The sequence below is a fragment of the Schistocerca piceifrons genome, chromosome 10, assembly GCF_021461385.2.
Source record: "Schistocerca piceifrons isolate TAMUIC-IGC-003096 chromosome 10, iqSchPice1.1, whole genome shotgun sequence".
NCBI lineage: Eukaryota > Metazoa > Arthropoda > Insecta > Orthoptera > Acrididae > Schistocerca > Schistocerca piceifrons.
Genome location: NC_060147.1, coordinates 77,541,930 through 77,563,831, shown reverse-complemented (window position 1 = coordinate 77,563,831; position 21,902 = coordinate 77,541,930). Strand labels below are relative to the sequence as shown.

Sequence of the window (21,902 nt, the reverse complement as noted above, 5' to 3'; positions counted from 1 at the left end):
AAAACAAGTTTTCGTAAATTCGAAAACGCAACGAAAGAAGAGAGCATATTCTAGCACTCTGTATCGCTACAAATTTTCCTTGCTGTACCTGCAGCTACTGTTTAATAGCTCTATAAATGTCTCCAGTCATTCTACACAGAACATTTGTCTGGAGATATATTAGACCTTGGGGAAAATATAATCATCGCAATCTCGAAGACAGCAAGGCAATTAAGTGCTAGCACCATCGGACAATCAGCTGAAAAGCTCTTTGTATCCAAGCTGCTGGAAAGGGTAATAAGACAAGAACGAAGGAAGGTCTGTTAAATGACAATCGGTTTGGCTTTCAGTCAGGTAATGGCAGTACAGAAGTTGCTATTGACTGTGAAAACAAGACTAAAGAAAAATCGAGACACATTCCTAGGATTTGTCGACATGGAAAGAGCACTCCACAATGAAAAATGGTGCAAGATGTTAGAAACCCTGAGAAAAAATAAAAGTATAGGGAAAGACGAATAACTAACTATGTACAAGAACCACGAGGAGAGAATAAGATTGGAAGACCAAGAATGAAGTGCTTGAAATAAAAAAGGCGTAAGACAGGGATGAAGTCTCTCACGCCTACTGTTCAATCTGTTCAGTTTCGGAAATAACACAAAGGTTCAACAGATTTAAAATTCACGGTGAAACTGCATCAATGATAAGATTCGCTGATGACATTGTTTGTGTGAAATCTTATGGGACTTAACTGCTAAGGTCATCAGTCCCTAAGCTTACACACTGCTTAATCTAAATTATCCTAAGGACAAACACACACACCCGTGTCCGAGGGAGGACTCGAACCTCCGCCGGGACCAGCCCCACAGTCCATGACTGTAGCGCCTCAGACCGCTCGGCTAATTCCGCGCGGTGATGACATTGCTATCTTCACAAAAAGTGAAGAAAAGTTACAGGTGCTGTTGCACGGAACAGTCTAGCGAGTACAAAATATGGATTGCGAGTAAACCGAACAACAGTGAATGTAATGGGGAGTAGTAAAATTGGAGTGAACAACAAACTTAACATAAAAATTGCGGTCCTCGAAGCAGATTAAGTAAAGGAATTCTGCTACCTTGTAAATAAAATAACGCATAATGGACGAACGAAGGATGACGTAAGGAGCAGGCAAAGAAGTCCACTGGTATGAAACATCTTCCTTAATTTTATGAATAAATTTCTGAGAAAGTACCTTTCAAGAACAGTATTGCTCCGTAGTGAATCATGAACTGTGGGAATACGGGGAAAAAAGGGAATCCAAGTATTTGAGATGTGATACTACATAAGAACCTTGAAAATCAGAAGAACTGATAAGGAATGAGAAGGTTCTCCACAAAATTGGCGAAGGGCGGACCCATGGAGAACACTGGAGAGAAGGACAGATTGATGAGAAATGTGTTAAGACGCCACGGAATAATTGCAATGATACCTGAGGGAGCTGTAGAGGGTAAAAATTGTAGGAGAGGAGTTTGCAGTACATCAAACAAGTACGTGAGGAATTAGGGTGCAACAGATATGAAGGTGTTGACACAAGAATCTCAAATAAAAATACTCTACACTTTCAGTATGTAATACTGCTCAACAGGAACGAAAGTAATGTAAGGAAAATGTAGAAACCAGTCAACAAATCTACATATATTTGATTCACACGTAAGTACCCTTGCAGACGGTGCAAGATGACACGTTCAAACTGTATCTGCACCTTGCTTTTTGATTTTCACATATTCCATAAATTTCAACGCTGGCACCCATGCAACAAAAAAATGGCTCTGAGCACTATGGGACTTAACATCTGAGGTCATCAGTCCCCTAGAACTTAGAACTACTTAAACCTAACTAACCTAAGGACATTACACACATCCATGCCCGAGGCAGGATTCGAACCTGCGACCGTAGCGGTCACGCGGTTCCAGACTGAAGCGCCTAGAGCCGCTCGGCCACACCGGCCGGCTCCATGCAACAAAACTCCGTGCCGCTTTGCACCCCATCATTTGCCGAAACCTTCGTTTTGATTTCTTGAACCGTTCATGAAAGACAAGGAGAGTTCAATCTTACGCGAATCACTCCGTTGTTGTTGTTGTTGTTGTTGTTGTTGTTGCTGTTGTCTTCAATCCTGAGACTGGTTTGATGCAGCTCACCATGCTACCCTATCCTGTGCAAGCTTCATCATCTCCCAGTACTTACTGCAACCTACATCCTTCTGAATCTGCTTAGTGTATTCACCTCTTGGTCTCCCTCTACGATTTTTACCCTCCACGCTGTCCTCCAATGCTAAATTTGTGATCGCTTGCTGCCTCAGAATATGTCCTACGAACCAGTCCCTTCTTCTTGTCTTCTTGCGCACAAACTCCACTTCTCCCCAATTCTATTCAATACCTCCTCATTAGTTATGTGATCTACCCATCTAATCTTCAGCACTCTTCTGTACCACCACATTTCGATAGCTTCTATTCTCTTCTTGTCCAAACTATTTATCGTCCATGTTTCACTTCCATACATGGCTACACTCCATACAAATACTTTCAGAAACGACTTCCTGACACTTTAATCTATACTCGATGTTAACAAATTTCTCTTCTTCAGAAACGCTTTCCTTGCCATTGCCAGTCTTCATTTTATATCTTCTCTACTTCGACCATCATCAATTATTTTGCTCCCCAAATAGCAATACTCCTTTACTACTTTAAGTGTCTTATTTCCTAGTCTAATTCCCCCAGCATCACCCGACTTAATTCGACTACATTCCATTGTGCTCGTTTCGCTTTTGTTGATGTTCATCTTATATCCTCCTTTCAAGACACTATCCATTCCGTTCAACTGCTCTTCCCAGTCCTTTGCTGTCTCTGACAGAATTACAATGTCAAATCACTCCGTACGTAATAATATTAGCCACTGCCTATTTAACCACATTAAACGAACTTTCTTTCCCATGTTTGGTTTCCGCTATTAATTCCGCGACTGAAGACCTTCGGTAGACGATATTTACTGCCAATGAAGACACCATTTTCAATGGCCTCTCTGCGATAAGCAAGGTGGATCAGTTGGGTTATACGTATTTGTGATCGGCTTCCAGCACAGATGGACGCATGCGTGGAGGTATTTATTTGCGCTCTACAGCACACACAAGTTCCCTCCCGGATTGGGTCTCTCTTCCGATGGTCGGCGCTGCCATTTACATTTAAATTCGCGAAGAGTAGGATGTAATTAAATGTCACGGGTGTCCAGCGATTACCGAACGGAAGGCCGCCGAATCTTGGGAACTGCCCGGGGACAGGTGAACAGGTACTCACAGGGCGAGGCCCTTGACAGAGTAGGAAACGGCATTCATGCCTCTCCGCTGTCGCCGCTTATGAATCTTAAATACCTTACACACACACACACACACACACACACACACACACACACAGAACCTTGTGGGCAGCACGGAAAAAAAAAAATGGAGACGTGATTCTGGCAGGTGATTATTTTGCTCGTTGCCGAAAAGAAAGCATCAGGAGTTAAAGACTTCTGTGTGTGAGTACTCGAGTGCGTTTATTCCTGTGTGTGCGTGTGCGCGTCGGTGTGTGAAAGAGAGAAAGAGAGAAAGAGAGAGAGAGAGAGAGAGAGAGATGCGACACACATACGCAATCGACATCGTCCGTTAGGACGCAATCGGCGAAATAAATTCTGCCATCGAGATAATTAAGCAGCAGCAACAGCAGCAAGTGTTTTTGCTCCGATGGCCATTGCAGCAGCGCCCGGGGCGTTTGAAACGAATTTCCTTTTCTTTCCTTTTCTATCTTCTTTCGTGTTCTTGTCCCGTCTGACACTCGTCCCGTTACTTTTCGGCATTCAATTTGCTACGCGCAGAGAGAGAGAGAGAGAGAGAGAGAGAGAGAGAGTGTGTGTGTGTGTGTGTGTGTGTGTGTGTGTGTGTGTGTGTGTGTGTGGCTTGATAGTCCTATCATAGTTTCGTTTTATTCCTGAGTATCGAAAATACTGGGAGTCACGGAAACATTGGATGTTAATCAGACGGAGGAAGGATTCGTCAGGATAGTCGAGAGAGCGAAACTCACGCTTCCGGGATACGGGAAGGCGAGACTGGAAACAGATCGCATCAGCCGCGATGTTTAACGTCTATGGCTGGTAAGGAGGACCACCTGGATGTGGTTTTTAGGCAGTTCTTCACATCTAACTAAGTGAATTATGGGCTGGTACCCCGTCCCTGGATATGGTTTATAGGCGGTTCTCCTCATGTAACTAAGTGAATTCTGGTCTGGTGCCCACGACCCTTCCCAGACATACACTACGCAAATACTTCGAAAACGTTATCGTACTTGAATGTAAGTTCTATACTAGACGCAGACAGATGGGGTACATTGATTTCCTATTGTGAAAAGAAATTGCACCCCACATCGTACTCCTGGTTGTTGCGCCGTCATTCAGACAGACACCGCTGTCCGGTGCTTCCCCAGGCGAAGCTTGGAATATGAGTGGAGTATAGTTGCCTTCAATGACGAGTCACGCTTCGAACTAACCCCCAATAACCAGCGTAGACGCATCTACCGATTGCCGTCCCATTCGTAAAATTCCCTCGTGGTGCGTCTTTTTTTTATTTTTATTTTTTTTCGTGAAGTGTTCATTGCATGTACTGAAATGGTAGCATTGTGTTATAGATATAAAGCAGTGTCGACCGTTTACAAGGCACTATAAACTGCCTGTCATACAGTACCTTCAGTGTTTCATTAATGGAACGAAGGCTAACGTGAAAGCCTGTGTGAACTGTTAACAGCCTATTACAATGAAGTCTCTACGGGAACGACATGTAAGGGAGCTGTAGAGTACTGATGAAGTATTAGGGACAATTATTCAAGCACCTACCGATGAAAAATTTGCAATATTTGTATTGGCCCTATCAGCCGGTCTCACAAGCGGGCGACGAATCAGCAACCCTTCTTTCTATACGCTCCATACCTCCTGTTAGTACAACCTGATAGCAATTCCACATATATGAGCCGTATTGTGTTGTGTCCATTTCCTTAACCGGTCCCTTTTGTCGCGAAATTGCAATTCACCGCTACCCTGTCAGTGCATGAAAGTCGGGCATTTCCTTCACCCACAACTAGGTCTACGCGATTGCTCCATTTGACATCCGGCTATCGGCTCGTTAATCCTGCAGTCAAAGGCTGCATACCGAACGAAGTGGCACAAGTGGTAGGACAATGGTCTAGCATTCGCAAGGACACCGGTTTAAATGTTGGAGTAGTCCTATACGATTACGGTCGCCATGGTTTCCATGAATCGCTTAAAGCTAATTTCGGGATGGTGTCCTTGAAAAGGACACGGAGTATGTCGTTCCCCACCAATTCTCACAATGAAGCCGTGTTCTACCCGCTACCGGAGCAACGCTTAAATGATTCTGAATGGCACCGTGTATAATTTTATTTTTAACTCAGTGAGCGTATAATATGCAAAAGAAAGTGTAATATACAGAAGAATGGAAAAGAAAATTGAGGAACTGTTAGATGACCATTAGTTTGGCTCTAGGAAAGGCAAAGGCACTGGAGGGGTAGTTCTGACGCTGCGGTTAATAGTCGAAGCGATACTACAGAAAGATCAGGACACCTTCCCAAGATCTGTCGATCTGGAAGAAGCGTCCGACTGCATCAAGCCGCACGGGATTAGCCGAGCGGTCGAGGCGCTGCAGTCATGGACTGTGAGGCTGGTCCCGGCGGAGGTTCGCGTCCTCCCTCGGGCATTGGTGTGTGTGTTCGTCCTTAGGATAATTTAGGTTAAGTAGTGTGAAGCTTAGGGACTGATGACCTTAGCAGTTAAGTCCCATAAGATTTCACACATATTTTTTTTTGACTGCATCAAATGGTGCATGATGTTCCAAATTGCCAGAAAAATAGGAGCAAACAATAGGGAACGATGGGTACTATGCAATGTGTACAAGAAGTGAGAGGGATCAAACGGATCGGAAGATCAACAACGAAGCGTTTCGATTAAAAATGTGTAAGATAGGGATGTAGTGTTTCACCCCTACTGTTCAATCAATACATCGAGGAAGCAATGACGGAAGTAAAGGGTCCAGAGTGGAATTAAAATTCAAGGTGGAAGGATATCAATGATACGATTCGCTGATGACATTGCTGTTCTCAGTGGAAGTGAAGAAGAACTACAGGATCTGTACAGAACATGGACTGAGAGCAAACTGGAAAAAGTAAAACGTAATATGAAATAACAGAAATGAGAATAGCGAGAAGCTTAGCATCAAAATTAGTGATCGACAAGTAGACGGAGCTGAGGAATGCTTCTACCTTAGAAGCGAAATAGCCCATACGGGCGGTGCAAGGAGGACATAAACAGCAGACTACCACAGGGTCTGTTAGTATCATACATAGATCTTAATTTCAGGAAGAAATTCATGCGAATGAGTATCTGGAGCACAGCGTCGAATAGCAATTCTTTGCTACGTCACATTCAGTCTACTGCAGCTCAAAATATATTACAAAAACATCAAAAATTTACGCGTATTTTCAGGTCCTGAAATGTTCAACGTTCCTCGTAGAAAAACAATACGAGTATTAAGAAAAAGAGTCTTATCTTCCCGCGCGTTCCACTAACCCTAGCCCGTAGATGGCCCACCTCTCTTATGTCATCGCTGAAATAAATGCGGGACTTGCCTTATGCTCCCGCTTCCTGGCAGAAGCACGATCTAGCGACATTACTCGGCAGTCAGGATTAGTCGGCGGGAGAGAACATAACCGCTATGAGTCAGTGGTTGTAGTGTTATCCCCTGCAAGTCAATGTGTGTTTGCATTTCTCTCTCTCTCTCTCTCTCTCTCTCTCTCTCTCTCTCTCTCTCTCTGTGTGTGTGTGTGTGTGTGTGTGTGTGTGTGTGTGTGTGTGTGTGAGCGCGGAGGGAGAGCGCCGGACAGCAAAGGGGTGGCTACCCCCGAGCCCTTTCAGAAACAATTAACTGCGGCAGACCCTGGGAATCCATTAGCCTTGCCTACGCTCTTTAATTGCGCTATCACGATGCGGAACCGAAAAGCCAGAGACTGCCGCGCTGACGTATAAGGGCGCACCAGAAACATCACACTGATCTGCTTCGTGGATGTCGTATTCCATTCCTTTTCTTTCCTGTCTCGGCCAACTAAGAACCACGTACCGATTCCTTAATCGTTGTCATTTTATTAGGGTACTCTTTCATATTCACTATGTTTCTCCTTCCTGTCTTCTGACCAATTCAGACAAGTTTATTTTACTCTCCTACCTTGGAATCCTTCGATAATGAATACTTTTCCCTTATGATATACAGGACATAAAATTCCGTCTGAGGCCTGCGGTCATTTTTTATGTTAATAAATGGCAACCAGTGCTGTACAATCACAATAAAGTCATGAGATGTTCAACTCAATCTTACTAGAACATCGAGAGTGCGAAATGCCTAACATGTTCTAATAAAAGAGTCAATTGAACATCTCATGACTTTATTGCGATTGTGCAGCATTGGTTGCCAATTATTAACTTTTCCCTTAAACAATAATTTGGCAGTTGTTTCTTCAGCTTTAATATTTTGTTTTCTGAATCATTCCTTACTTCGGGGATCCAGCTTCTTGTTGAATTCTTATCTCTCAAATATTCAAAGATTATCTTCTGTCTTGCGTTTGATATAAATGTCCATAAAAGTTTTTTTTATTACTTCTGAGACGTTTTCTACGTTTAGATCAATTTCATCGTGACTTCGTAATTTCTAACCTTCCATAGTCCTTCGTGGGCCTAATTTTTTCCTAATCATTTGGCTTTCTGGTATTTTTAATTTGTTTGTAGTACAGGTCATGCTGGATACTCATTTGCAAATAGACGTTGTGGCTTCACTACTGTACCGAATTGCCTTAATTTTTGTATTTTTGCACTGAAGGTTTTTATCTAAGAGTGTTAATTTATACCACGTGTCCTTCGCATTGTATGTATCCTTTACTCTCTACCAGCTCTTCCCAAACTATTTTCTTTCATTATCTCTCTAACACTTAAATTTTTTAACCTACTTTATTTGACCAAAATCTGTTTTCAGAAATTTTGGTAAATTTCCAATGTCTTCTTCCCTTCCTTTTTCTTCTTCTTCCATTTCAAGGAACGAGTGTTCGCCCATTTGGAAACCAAAGGAATTTAACATAATTGTTGTCTTCGTCTCTTCCATAGCACTGCTATGCCCCGCTCTACACCATTTCTTTTTCCTTGTGTGATGCCTAACCTCTTCTGTCAGTGCTGTTTTAATGTCTGGGTTTTGTCTTATACATTCACTCCGCATTCTGTGTCTTAGCGTTAGTCAAGAATTGAACTCAGTAACCTCGCCTCAGCTGCTTCGATTGTTCTTTCAGCTCCTCTTCTTAGTATCCAGTTTTCACTACCGTACATCAGAACAGGCTCAGTCACCACGTTGTGTAGGCTTGATGTTACCTCTTTCCTCTCAGTTCTACATAGATACTTCCTTACACAACCTTTCATACGAGTAGTATTACACTCCTGTATATTTTGTACCATATCTTAATTAGTTCTGCATAATGATATCTCTGTCCCGCGATTTTTAAAAGCATTTACTTGTTGCATTATTTTATTCTTTATCACAATTTTTGCTCTTCTTAGGTGTTTCTCACCCACTGCTATTACTTTTGTTTCATTGCAGATTTATCCGCTTGATGAGTTTGTAAAGCGTTATTTTTAATGTATGTTACAATCTTCTTTTACATTTTTATTTTATTTTCTTGCAGAAATTCTTGAGCTGATCCTACTGGCTATTCCTTCTAAAAGATTAATTTCTATTACAGCAAATGTCACATTTTCAGAAGCTATGGCAAAGTCACCTGCATTTATTTGCTTATTAATTTATTTATTTATCCGGCTAAGTTTAAGGTCTCCTGATCCTCTGTTGCATCTAACCAGGCATTCTACATATTTTCCGTTTTACACGCTTTATAATAATTCTTGGAATTAAAATGAAAAACAAAGCTCAGAAATACTGTAAGTAAAGCATAAATAGGGGAAACAGTAGTAGCTATAGCAGGGGAATAAGTGTCTATTAGTTGATGGAATTAAAAGCAGCAGAAACGAATAAGAGGCTGCTAGATTTAACCTGAGCACCAATGAACGTCCGCAGTTATTTGTTGTATATAAACCTGTTTCAGTCTTCCTTACGACTTTTTCCCTCCGTGTCTCTCAGGTTGCATGGCTGATATTCCCTGATGTGCTGCCATACTGTCTCGTCTCCTTGTTAATCGTTCCCACATTATCTCGCCTATTTTGTAGACAAATTCCACCTTTTCTCGCCTGTTTTGTGGACAAACTCCTAATTTCTCATCTCTCAGACCACTTAACTTGCAGTGTACTTCTCTAACACTATATCCAAAACTCTTCGATTCACTTTTTTCCCGTTTTTCAAGCACTACGGAAAGTTCCGCTGTAAGTGCACACCGTACTTTATGTTGCATAAAGACACTGCATAGAGGAGATTGCTATGTTGATGATCTACAACCGAACAACTTCGAGTTTTCCTCGTGTAACGCCCGACCGACTTTCTGCTGATATGCCAAGCACTTCGGCTTAGAGCAACTGGACAGAACACTTCACTTCAACAGGTAACGGGAGCAGTTCTGCTGTATCAGAACGACTGGAACTGAAAGTTAATAACAAGATTCGCGCTCTGAAGGTGCGGCACAAACTATATAGATAATGATAATAATAATTTCGTGTAGCTCAATGGCCCGGTGCAATTCTTTCAATGGGACGCCAATTCAGCGAAATACATGTCCCTGACCTACCCCAGTTATGCAACTGGGGAAAAGGGACCTACAGTTTAACGTGGAATCCGAGTGACTTGTTGTTTATGGCGGTTTCTCACACTGTTGAGGGGTGAAGGCCAAGTGAAAACGAAGACGGAAAAATCCGTGGTCCGACTGAGATTCGATTTTACGAGCTCTCGATTCCCAGACACGCGCTTTATCGCTAGACCATCAGGCAGGACATGTGTAAAGACAATTCGTCGGCCGGCCGCAGTGGCCGAGCGGTTCTAGGCGCTACAGTCTGGAACCGCGTGATCGCTACGGCCGCAGGTTCGAATCCTGCCTCGGGCATGGATGTGTGTGATGTCCTTAGGTTAGTTAGGTTTAAGTAGTTCTACGTTCTAGGGGACTGATGACCTCAAAAGTTAAGTCCCATAGTGCTCAGAGCCATTTGAAACATTTTGACAATTCGACAATAGGTTTAGACGAGTTGGTGAGTACCAAAATAAGTGACGTATATATACCTATCTCTTTTGAATGCAGTGACTTAGTAGCTTAAATTATTTACGCAGCCAAGGGACTGTAGATCTCAGTATCTAAAATAAATTTCAAGTTCGTACCACTATCCGTTCCCTGGAAAAATGGGTCTTAACAGGCAGACAGATCGTCAACAAATGGCATATATAGGGCGTAAAATTTATCCGAAGATATTGAAATATCTTGAAAACAACATATTGAATCCAAGAAATTTATAATTAAAATTTGTTCGTCTCTTAGGGGGACATTTAATGATACCGAACTCAACAACTCACCCTACCCCGAGTGTGTGGGGAGCGGGAGGCACTTCGAAGTCTTGAATAGGAGCTCCCGTTTTTTTTTTTTTATTACAGATTCGGATTCTACAGCAAAAAATACGTAAATTTTGTCTGAAACATTTCTTTCGTTACGCGACAGAGGCCTTGTAATTGGAAAAATCAAAATCGGTAGAAAATCGTATGCTTCATTTGAATTAGTCTCCCATATCCACGCTGCGAGAGTAGGACAGGCAATTTTTTCAGAACTTTTGCTGCGCTGCCTTTTACGATAAGGCATAGTTCGCAACACGGCCACCACGGCGCGTCGAGCGGTCCTTTCGATTTTTTTATTTACTATTAAAAACAGTCTTGATCACAATTTATTTATTACGGTGACCGGTTTCGACCACTACTGTAGTTATCTTCAGACCAATGATTAGGAACCACCTCCTGCTGGAGAATTCTCCAGCAGGAGGTTCCTACTCATAGGTCTGAAGAAGACCACAGTAGTGGTGGAAACTAGTCACCGTAATAAATAAATCGTGATCAAGACTGTTCTTAATAGTAAATATTTGTAACACATTGATCACTGTCACTCCCATAATGTATTCAACAGTAATTCCTTTCCATTTGCTGGAGGAATGCAACATTAAGAATGGGATTTCCCAATGCATGTTATGAAATAATTGGTGTTAATTCAAGTGTGATTGGGTACCGTAAGATTTTCTGTCGTGAACCTAAAAAATGCTCCAGACAAAACTTAAGCATTTTTTAAATGTAGAATCATATTCTGCAATTAAAAAAAATGGGGGTTTCCGTTTAAAATTTGCTTCCCTGCCCCTATGCACGGGGTGGGGTGAGCGGTAGAGATTGGTATCATTGATGTTCCCTTCCGAGACCAGCATATTTCAAACATTAACTGTTTGGATGCAATGCGTAGTTTTTCGAGATATTTCAGTGTATTCACATAAACTGAACACTATATTTTCGGATTTTTTCCTTTACTTGCACTGTGAAACCTGCTTCTTGCCAACGGGTTTTGGAGAGTGAGTTTGCGAGTATCAAAATTTATGACATTAATGGTCGTATGTTTTGGTTGTATTGACTAAAATGTCTTACATCGGCAAGGAATCTTAGACCTCAATACCTGAGATAAATATTTCAACTTTCTACCTCTACCCCGTCCTGAGAAAATAGGGTTTTAACAGTCGGACAGGCTGACAAAGGTCAGCGCAGTGATTCTATAAGGGTTCTGTTTTTACCGAATGAAGTTCGGCGTCCTAAATATAGTCTTGATAACTTTCAAGTTCGCTGTATTGTAGGGATTAGTAAACGGCTGCCGAAAATTGTAAGTTACGCATGAGGAATATCTGCCTGCGTCTGTCATCGAGTTACCTAACGTTACCGCTGGATATGTTTCGTAAACCACATCAAATACTGACGAACCGATTCCACAGACCGAGGAGACGGGCCAGTGTAATTGTTTAATACATACTATACAAAAATTCACGGAAGTATGTTTTTTAACACAAACCTACATTTTTTAAAATGGAACCACGGTAGTATTGTTAGCACATCTGAACATATAAACAAATACGTAATCAGTGCCGTTTGTTGCATTGTAAAATGTTAATTACATCCGGAGATATTGTAACCTAAAGTTGACGCTTGAGTACCACTCCTCCGCTGTTCGATGGTGTGTATCGGAGAGCACTGCAACATACATCGCGTTTCTACAGAATGATCTGCCAACGTTCCTCGTAAATTTTCCACTGGAAACGCGTCGGCGCATGTGGTATCAGCATGATGGTGCACCTGCACATTCCGCAATTAACACTAGGCTGACCCTTGACAGGATGTTCGACGGGCGTTTCATAGGACGTGGAGGACGCATAAATTGGCCAGCCCGTTCTCCTGATCTTACACCTATGGACTTCTTTCTGTGTGGTACGTTAAAGGAGAATGTGTACCGTGATGTGCCCCAGAGGATATGAAACAACGTATTGTGGCAGCCTGCGGCGACATTACACCAGATGTACTGCGGCGTGTAAGACATTCATTACGCCTGAGAGTGCAATTGTGTGCAGCAAATGATGGCCACCACATTGAACATCTATTGGCCTGACATGTCGGGACACATTCTATTCCACTCCGTAATTGAAAACGGAAACCACGTGTGTAGGTGTACCTCACCCCTCATGGTAATGTATATGTGGGTCAGTGAAAAAGACCAATAAAAAGGTTTTAGCATATGGACGTAATGTGCTGTTCCAGCCTCTTCTGTACCTAAGGTCCATCACCGTTCCCTTTGGATCCCTACGTAATTCGGTGCTCTCCGATACACACGATCGAACAGCGGAGGAGTGGTACTCAAGCGTCAACTTCAGGTTACAATATCTCCGGATGTAATTAACATTTTACAATGCAACAAACGGCACTGATTACGTATTTGTTTATATGTTCAGATGTGCTAACAAAACTAACGGGCTACCATTTTAAAAAACGTAGGTTTGTGTTAAAAACATACTTCCGTGCATTTTTTTATAGTTTGTATTAACCAATTTGATATATATATATATACAAGGGCTTAGTTGCTGCAGTGAGCGCTAGGGCAAGACAGGGGTGCGTGTATTATTGATCATCACAGTCCGTACTGCGAAAAGCGGCGATGTATTTCGTAAGAAAACCGGTCTTTCCCCCTTTAGAACACTGTCGGGCCCCTTACCTTTTTTTTCTGATGTTTAACTGGTATTAAAATGACGTCTGAATAACTTGTCGCAAGATGATTAATTTTTCCCGGTTTTTGCTTCGTGTATCTGCTCGTACCACATACCTCATGTCGCGGAGCGCAAGATTTCTGGCGTATCACTTTCTTCTACACATATCGCTCATGCAATCTGATTCACAGCATCGTTAATTACTTGCCGTGTGCTGACTTCTAAGATAAACGAATCAGTTCACTGGGACTAAGGTTCATTTAGTTTTCGCGCTGTTCCACACAGGTTACATGAAATAAGCTTGCCGTTTTCGTACGTTCTTCTTATTCTTTCTCTGGGAATATTGCCGCCTCTTACGTCATAAATATGCATTCACTGTTTAAAGTAAGAAATAAAATGACAACGGAACACTGATATCTACAAAATATCAGTCGTTACCAACATACATGCTAACTGATATTGTGATTAAAAGGGGTAATACTGGACAGTTCTCTTCGCCTCCAATAAACATCAAGTTAATTTTGTATTGGTTCAGGACACGTTGGATCCTGCCTATTGTTCTCTACGCCCCATATCGCTTCTGGCAATTGCAGAAACGTTTACTCATCAAAATGACCATCTGTTCCAATATCCTATTACGCCTGAAATAGGGTAACGACCAGCTATCGACAGAACATAAAAGCTTTTCCTGGCAGCAAAATAATAATAACAAGCCGGCCACAGTGACCGAGCGGTTCTAGGCGCTTCAGTCTGGAACAGCGCGACCGCTACGGTCGCAGGTTCGAATCCTGCCTCGGGCATGGATGTGTGTGATGTCCTTAGGTTAGTTAGGCCTAAGTAGTTCTAAGTCTAGGCGATTGATGACCTCAGATGTTAAGTCCCATAGTGTTTAGAGCCATTTGATTTGAATAATAATGATAAATACACCCGCAGGTTGACGCTTTTCAGCAGGTGCTTCTCGCGTGGTTTACAAAAATGGTTCAAATGGCTCTGAGCACTATGGGACTTACCATCTGAGGTCATCAGTCCCCCAGAACTTAGAACTACTGAAACCTAACTAACCTAAGGACATCACACACATTCATGCCCGAGGCAGGATTCGAACCTGCGACCGTAGCGGCCGCGCAGTTCCAGACTGTAGCGCGTAGAACCGCTCGGCCACCCCGGCCGGCCGTGGTTTACATTTACGTACAACATTCCTCCGGACCTCTCCATATTTTTGCAGTTTTATATAAATACTTCTCACTATTTAATTTTCGTTGTTAAACGTATTCTTACTGTTGGGGAGAGGAAAATTGTGACAGTACTCTGAATTTAGATTACAAGGATCTAGTTTCGGAGGCTTACCATAATAGCGCTTGCAAAGATGGTTCGACAAGCTATTACTCCAGTTATATTTAATGCATTTATTTTTGCTTTTGCTTAAAATGAACAAAGAAAACGCAGCGACGAGACACTGTACTTGCTTTCGGGAGTGGTTAAAATCACGATGCCTGGCCATCCGTATTCACGTTTTCCGTGGCTTCCATCAATCCTTTGAGGCAAACGCCAGGATAGTTTCTCAAATGTTCAAATGTGTGTGACATCTTATGGGACTTAACTGCTAAGGTCATCAGTCCCTAAGCTTACACAATACTTAACCCAAATTATCCTAAGGACAAACACACACAGACACACACACACACACACACACACACACACACACACACATACACACACCCATGCCCGGGGGAAGACTAACCTCTGCCGGGGATAGCTTCTGTTAAAAGTAAGCGGCCGGTTTTCATTCTGATTCTTTCCCAAATTTGTAGATTGTGCTACTTTTCTAATGACCACGTCGATCGTAACACATTAAGCCCCTAATATAGGGTATCCATAATTAAAAGTTCCAATTTCAAAACGCTACAGAAAGACAACCACTGCTCAGAAGGGCGTCAAATGTGAAGACGTAGGAGGAAACAGCATGGAATAAAATGAAGAAAAGAAACTGAAAATTTTACCAATAGATAGCGTTGTAATTGTCAGATTATGCACACCATCAAACACGCGACGCACGGCTGTTGCCGCCCGCTGTGGCCGAGCGCTTCTAGGCGCTTCAGTCGGGAATCGCGCTGCTGCTACGGTCGCAGGTTCGAATCCTGCCTCGGGCATGGATGTGTGTGATGTCCTTAGGTTAGTTAGGCTTAAGTAGTTCTACGTCTAGGGGACTGATGACCTCAGATGTTAAGTCCCATAGTGCTTAGAGCCATTTGAACCATTTTGAACCCAATATGACTGTCTCCATGAACGATCCCGCGCTGCTGGTAAAGCCCTTTTACAAGAATGGTGACTGTGCGGCAGTAGGCCTGCAGAAGTTCCGTACACTCAGGAGTGTGATAATAGGCATTGGAGAAAATGATTACAAAATTCGAAAAGACACGTTCTTTTGAAGTGCAATGCGGCAGAGGGGGAAAAGCAGTTGATCCTGCGTCAGTTGAAGATGTGGCCAAAGCACAGCAGGAGGGATCGAGCAATGGTGTGCAAGCAAGCTGTGCACAGGGAACTGACCGAGCGTTGGACACGTCCGTAAGCACAATGCGTAATATCCGACGAGACATCCTGTATTACTATACATGCAACATTACCCCTGTTCAGGAGTTCCGTCCTGCTGACTTGCCACCAAGAAACGTTTATTCTGGAAGTTCTTGCCTGCATGGAGGTGGACAATGAGTGACCATGGAACATTCTGTGAACAGCTCATTTCCATGTCCAAGGACATGTCAAATACACACGATTGGAGAATATGGGCAACGGAAAATTAGCACGTATGTCAACCAGTACAACTACATCCTGCAAAGGTGACTATATACTGCGGGTTGATGGCATCGATTATCGTCGGACCGGAGGAGATGAGTGCTGCGGGTCCTGTTACCTGTACCGAATCGTTCAAATGGCTCTGAGCACTATGCGACTTAACATCTGAGGTCATCAGTCCCCTCGAACTTAGAACTACTTAAACCTAATTCACACACATCCATGCCCAAGGAAGGATTCGAACCTGCGACCGTAGCAGTCGCGCGTTTCCGGACTAGAACCGCTCGGCCATAACGGCCGGCACCAGCTTTCCAACGCCCTCGTCGTAGCCTGCTGTGGTTTCTGAACATTTTCTGCACTGGCCTCCAGCTCATTATCTGTACCGAAATGTTGTCTTCATAGCCAAAGGTTCATGCAGGGATGTACGGCTGTGTGGTAGGTGATCAAATACTTCCCATACAAAACGCTGCAGGAACGTCATCGCCCCTGCAGTGCGCGCCTGAGAATTACCATGAAGAGGGAACTGCATGACAGGTACGTTATGCGGGGCTGCACGAAATCAGGCGAAATCTTTCGGAGGCGCCCACAGCTGGCGAGAGACAATACTGTTCTAAGCATCTTTACGCACTCACTGAAAAGACCTGCGTGACGCTATCTACGGGCATACTAGAGACACTTCCCAACACATCAGTGCAAAGCTTCATCGGATTTACATGTGGTTTCCATTTAGCGACCGATCGACCCTTACGTTCCGAATAGCCCTTGTAAATATTACCTACGTCTGCGTAGATACTCCGCAACCTAGCGTGCGGTGTGTGGTGGAGGCTGCCCTGTACCACTGCTAGTCATCTCCTTTCCTGTTCCATTTCCAAATAGAGCGAGGGAAAAACGACTATGTATATGCCTCTGTATGAACCCTAATTTCTCGTATCTTCGTGGTCCTTATGCGCATTGTATGTTGGCAGCAATAGAATCGTTCGGCAATCATGTTCAAATGCCGGTTCTCTACATTTTATCAATAGTGTTTCTCGAAAAGAACGTCACTTTCCTTCCAGGGATTCCACTCTGAGTTCCCGAAGCATCTCCGTAACACTTATTTGTTGTTTGAACCTACTGCTAACAAGTCTAGCACCCCTTCCTTGCTTCGATGTCTGCCTTTAATCTGAACTGATACGGATCCCAAACACGCGAGCAGTGTTCAAGAATAGGTCGCCTCAGCGTCCTGTATGCGGTCTTCTTTACAGGTGAACCACTCTTTCCTGGAATTCCCTAATAAACCAAAGTCTACCATTCGCCTTCCCTACATGCTCGTTTCATCTTATCGCTTTCCAACGACACGCCCATGTATTTAAACATGCTGACAGTGTCAAGTAGGGCATTACTTAATACTCTAACCGAACATTACAGGCTTATTCTTGCCACTCAACCACATTAACTTACATTTTTCCAGATTTAGATCTACCTGCCATTCCTCACACCAACTAGAAACTTTGTCTAAGTCATCTTGTATCAGTCACTCAACTTCGACACCTTGCTGAACGATATACAGGACATCTACATCTACATACACACTCAGCAATCCACCATACGGCACGTGGCGGACGGTACCTCGTACCACGACTAGCATCTTCTCTCCCTGTTCGACTCCCAAACAGAACGAGGGAAAAATGACTGCCTATATGCCTCTGTACGAGCCCTAATCTCTCTTATCTTGTGGTCCTTCCGCGAAATCTAAGTTGGCGGCAGTAAAATTGTACTGCAGTCAGCCTCAAATGGTGGTTCTCTAAATTTCCTCAGTAGCGATTCACGAAAGGAACGCCTCCTTTCCTCTAGAGACTCCCACCCGAGTTCCTGAAGCATTTCCGTAACACTCGCGTGATGATCAAACCTACCAGTAACAAATCTAGCAGCCTGCCTCTGAATTGCTTCTATGTCCTCCCTCAATCCGACCTGATAGGGATCCCAAACACAAGAGCAGTACTCAAGAATAGGTCGTATTAGTGTTTTATAAGCCGTCTCTTTTACAGATGAACCACATCTTCCCAAAATTCTACCAATGAACCGAAGACGACTATCCACCTTCCCCACAACTACCATTACATGCTTGTCCCACTTCATATCGCTCTGCAATGTTACTCCCAAATATTTAATCGACGTGACTGTGTCAAGCGCTACACTACTAATGGAGTATTCAAACATTACAGGATTCTTTATCCTATTCAAAAATCTCGTGTGAGACCTGCGATCATTTATATGTTAATAATTGGCAACCAATGCTGTACAATCGCAATAAAGTCACGAGATGTTCAGTTGACTCTCTTATTAGAACATGTTACGCTCTGCTTCAAGACTGCTTCTGTCGCAGCTATAGTCGTATGTTATTGGACACTTTCTTTGAGTTGTCAAGGCTGTACGCCTGGTTGGTTAGGAAGGAGTTGAAGTTTGTGATGTCTGAAGATGGGTGTAATCCCAAAACGCGTAACATGTTCTAAGGAAAGAGTCAACTGAACATCTCATGACTTTATTGCGATTGTACAGCATTGGTTGTCAATTATTAACCTTACCGTACACCACAGCGTCATCAGCAGACAACCGCTGACTGCTGGCCACTATGTCCGCCAAATCATTTATGTATACGCAGAGTGGCCGAGCGGTTCTAGGCGCTACAGTCTGGAACCGCGCGACCACTACGGTCGCAGGTTCGAATCCTGCCTCGGGCATGGATGTGTGTGGTGTCCTTAGGTTAGTTAGGTTTAAGTAGTTCTAAGTTCTAGGGGACTGATGACCACAGCAGTTAAGTCGCATAGTGCTCAGAGCCAATTTGTTTGTATACACAGAACAACAGCGGTCCTACCACACTTCCTTGGGGCACTGCTGACAATACCTTTGTCTCTAATGAACATTCGCGCGTTGAGGACAACATACTGGGTTCTGTTACGTAAAAAGTCTTCCAGCCACTCACATATCTGTCAGCTTATTCCACATGCTCCCACCTTTGTTAACAGTCTGCAATGGGGCACCGCGTCAAATGCTTTCCGGAAATCTAATAATATGGATATCTTAGAAAATAGATTAAGGAAAGGCAAACCTACATTTCTAGCATTTGTAGACTTAGAGAAAGCTTTTGACAATGTTGACTGGAATACTCTTTCAAATTTTAAAGGTGGCGGGGGTAAAATACAGGGACCGCAAGGCTATTTACAATTTGTACAGAAACCAGATGGCAGTTATAAGAGTCGAGGGGCATGAAAGGGAAGCAGCGGTTGGGAAGGGAGTGAGACAGGGTTGTAGCCTCTCCCCGATTTATTCAATCTGTATATTGAGCAAGCAGTGAAGGAAACAAAAGAAAAATTCGGAGTAGGTATTAAAATCTATGGAGAAGAAATAAGAACTTGAGGTTCGCCGATGACATTGTAATTCTGTCAGATACAGCAAAGGACTTGGAAGAGCAGTTGAACGGAATGGACAGTGTCTTTAACGGAGGATATAAGATGAACATCAACAAAAGCAAAACGAGGATAATGGAATGTAGTCGAATTAAGTCGGGTGATGCTGAGGGAATTAGATTAGGAAATGAGACACTTAAAGTAGTAAAGGAGTTTTGCTATTTGGGGAGCAAAATAACTTATGATGGTCGAAATAGAGAGGATATAAAATGTAGACTGGCAATGGCAAGGAAAGCGTTTCTGAAGAAGAGACATTTATTAACATCGAGTATAGATTTAAGTGTCAGGAAGTCGTTTCTGAAAGTATTTGTATGGAGTGTAGCCATGCATGGAAGTGAAACGTGGATGATAAACAGTTTGGACAAGAAGAGAATAGCAGCTTTCGAAATGTGGTGCTACAGAAGAATGCTGAAGATTAGATGGGTAGATCACATAACTAATGAGGAGGTATTGAATAGAATTGGGGAGAAGAAGAGTTTGTGGGATAACTTGACAAGAAGGGACCGGTTGGTAGGACATGTTCTGAGACATCAAGGGATCACAAATTTAGCATTGGAGGGCAGCGTGGAGGGTAAAAATCGTAGAGGGAGACCAAGAGATGAATACACTAAGCAGATTCAGAAGGATGTAGCTTGCAGTAAGTACTGGGAGATGAAGAAGCTTGCACAGGATAGAGTAGCATGGAGAGCTGCATCAAACCAGTCTCAGGACTGAAGACAACAACAACAATAATAATATGGAATCTGCCAATTGTTCCTCAAAGACGGCAGAGTTCTTGGGAAACTAGTAAGAGACTGAAAAGGTAGCGCTCTGCTTGGACCTATTTTATAAATTAACGAGTGCGAACCGTGTAAGAAGTTAAAGCGATGGATGGATGGCTGGACCACCACACAACACCTGCAGTTAATGACGGCCTTGGGTTGAACCTGAAAGGGGTACAGTAGGCGACTAGAAGACGTGCGTTCCGTGACGAGCTACTGCCCTCACCAGCGCACACGTCAGGCATTTAAGTGTGCGTCTGTAGCGTGTCACCACCCGACCGTCCATGATTACACACCTGTTTTTCTCTTGCCGACAAGGACGGCGTGTAATTTGCGGTGATTTAGACCGCAGTTCGAGCCCCGTCCACTCGCATTGGCCTCGCCCGTATTTCACACCGCTAAACGCCGGGGAGTTCTGAGGGCCGCGTGGGTCCGCACAGTAGCGAGCGGTTCTCCGACCGAGGCGTTTATGCAGATGCGGTTCTCTAAAGCCCCTTTTACGCGATCGAATTTCTTGTCTCAATTGGGTACCCGAGTCAAGTGCATCTACTTTAGCGCCCCTCGCATTCTGTTCCCGTGTGATGTCATCTGTTTGCAGTGGTCATTTTCGTTTACACGTCCAGGGCCAAAATTCTAAAAATCAAATGAACAGTCTGGATGTCGTTTTCAGGTTTTCACTCCTTAGCAACCGGTTTCGACCCTTTCCCGAGACCATCTTCATGGTTTTCCCCGCTATTATTGCTGATTTTGCCGGGAAAAGCCTGAAGTAGGTCTGCGAAAAGGGCCGAAACCGTTTGCTATCGATTAAAAACCCGAAAACGCGATCGAGACAGCTTTTATTTGATTTTTACCACTTTATATACCGAGTGCTGCTTTGCTCCAATTACAGAACGTTTTCTGAAACTTTAAGCCCCAAAACCGCCTGTGTGGTGAGAGCTGTCTGCTATGCAATGTGGCATCTGAATGATGAAAGTGAGATTGAGAGCCTTCTTTTTACGGGCAAATCTAAATATAGAAACAAAATGTAGGTACAAGCAATGACAGAGTATATTAACGACCAAAGCAGAATGCATAGTGGAAGTTCCTGTCAAAAAAAACAAAAAAGGTTCAAATGGCTCTGAGCGTTATGGGACTTAACATCGAGGTCATCACTCCCCTAGAACTTAGAACTACTTAAACATAACTAACATAAGGACGATCAAGAACGAAGTGCTCGTATTAAGAAGGGTGTAAGACAAGGCTGTAGCCTTTCGCCCCTGCTCTTCAATCTGTACATCGAGGAAGCAATGATGGAAATAAAAGAAAGGTTCAGGAGTGGAATTAAAATTCAAGGCGAAAGGATATCAATAATACGATTCGCTGATGACATTGCTATCCTGAGTGAAAGTGAAGAAGAATTAAATGATCTGCTGAACGGAATGAACAGTCTAATGAGTACACAGTATGGTTTGAGAGTAAATCGGAGAAAGACGAAGGTAATGAGAAGTAGTAGAAATGAGAACAGCGATAAACTTAACATCAGGATTGATGGTCACGAAGTCAATGAAGTTAAGGAATTCTGCTACCTAGGCAGTAAAATAACCAATGACGGACGGAGCAAGGGGGACATCAA

At 43.2% G+C, this 21,902-nt stretch overlaps 1 protein-coding gene across 1 annotated transcript in view; it reads right to left on the bottom strand.

Annotated features, from left to right (window-relative positions):
- The window catches only part of LOC124718706 (homeotic protein Sex combs reduced-like), a 314,948-nt gene that overhangs the window by 275,694 nt on the left and 17,352 nt on the right, over positions 1 to 21,902 (bottom strand). The window lies entirely within an intron of this gene.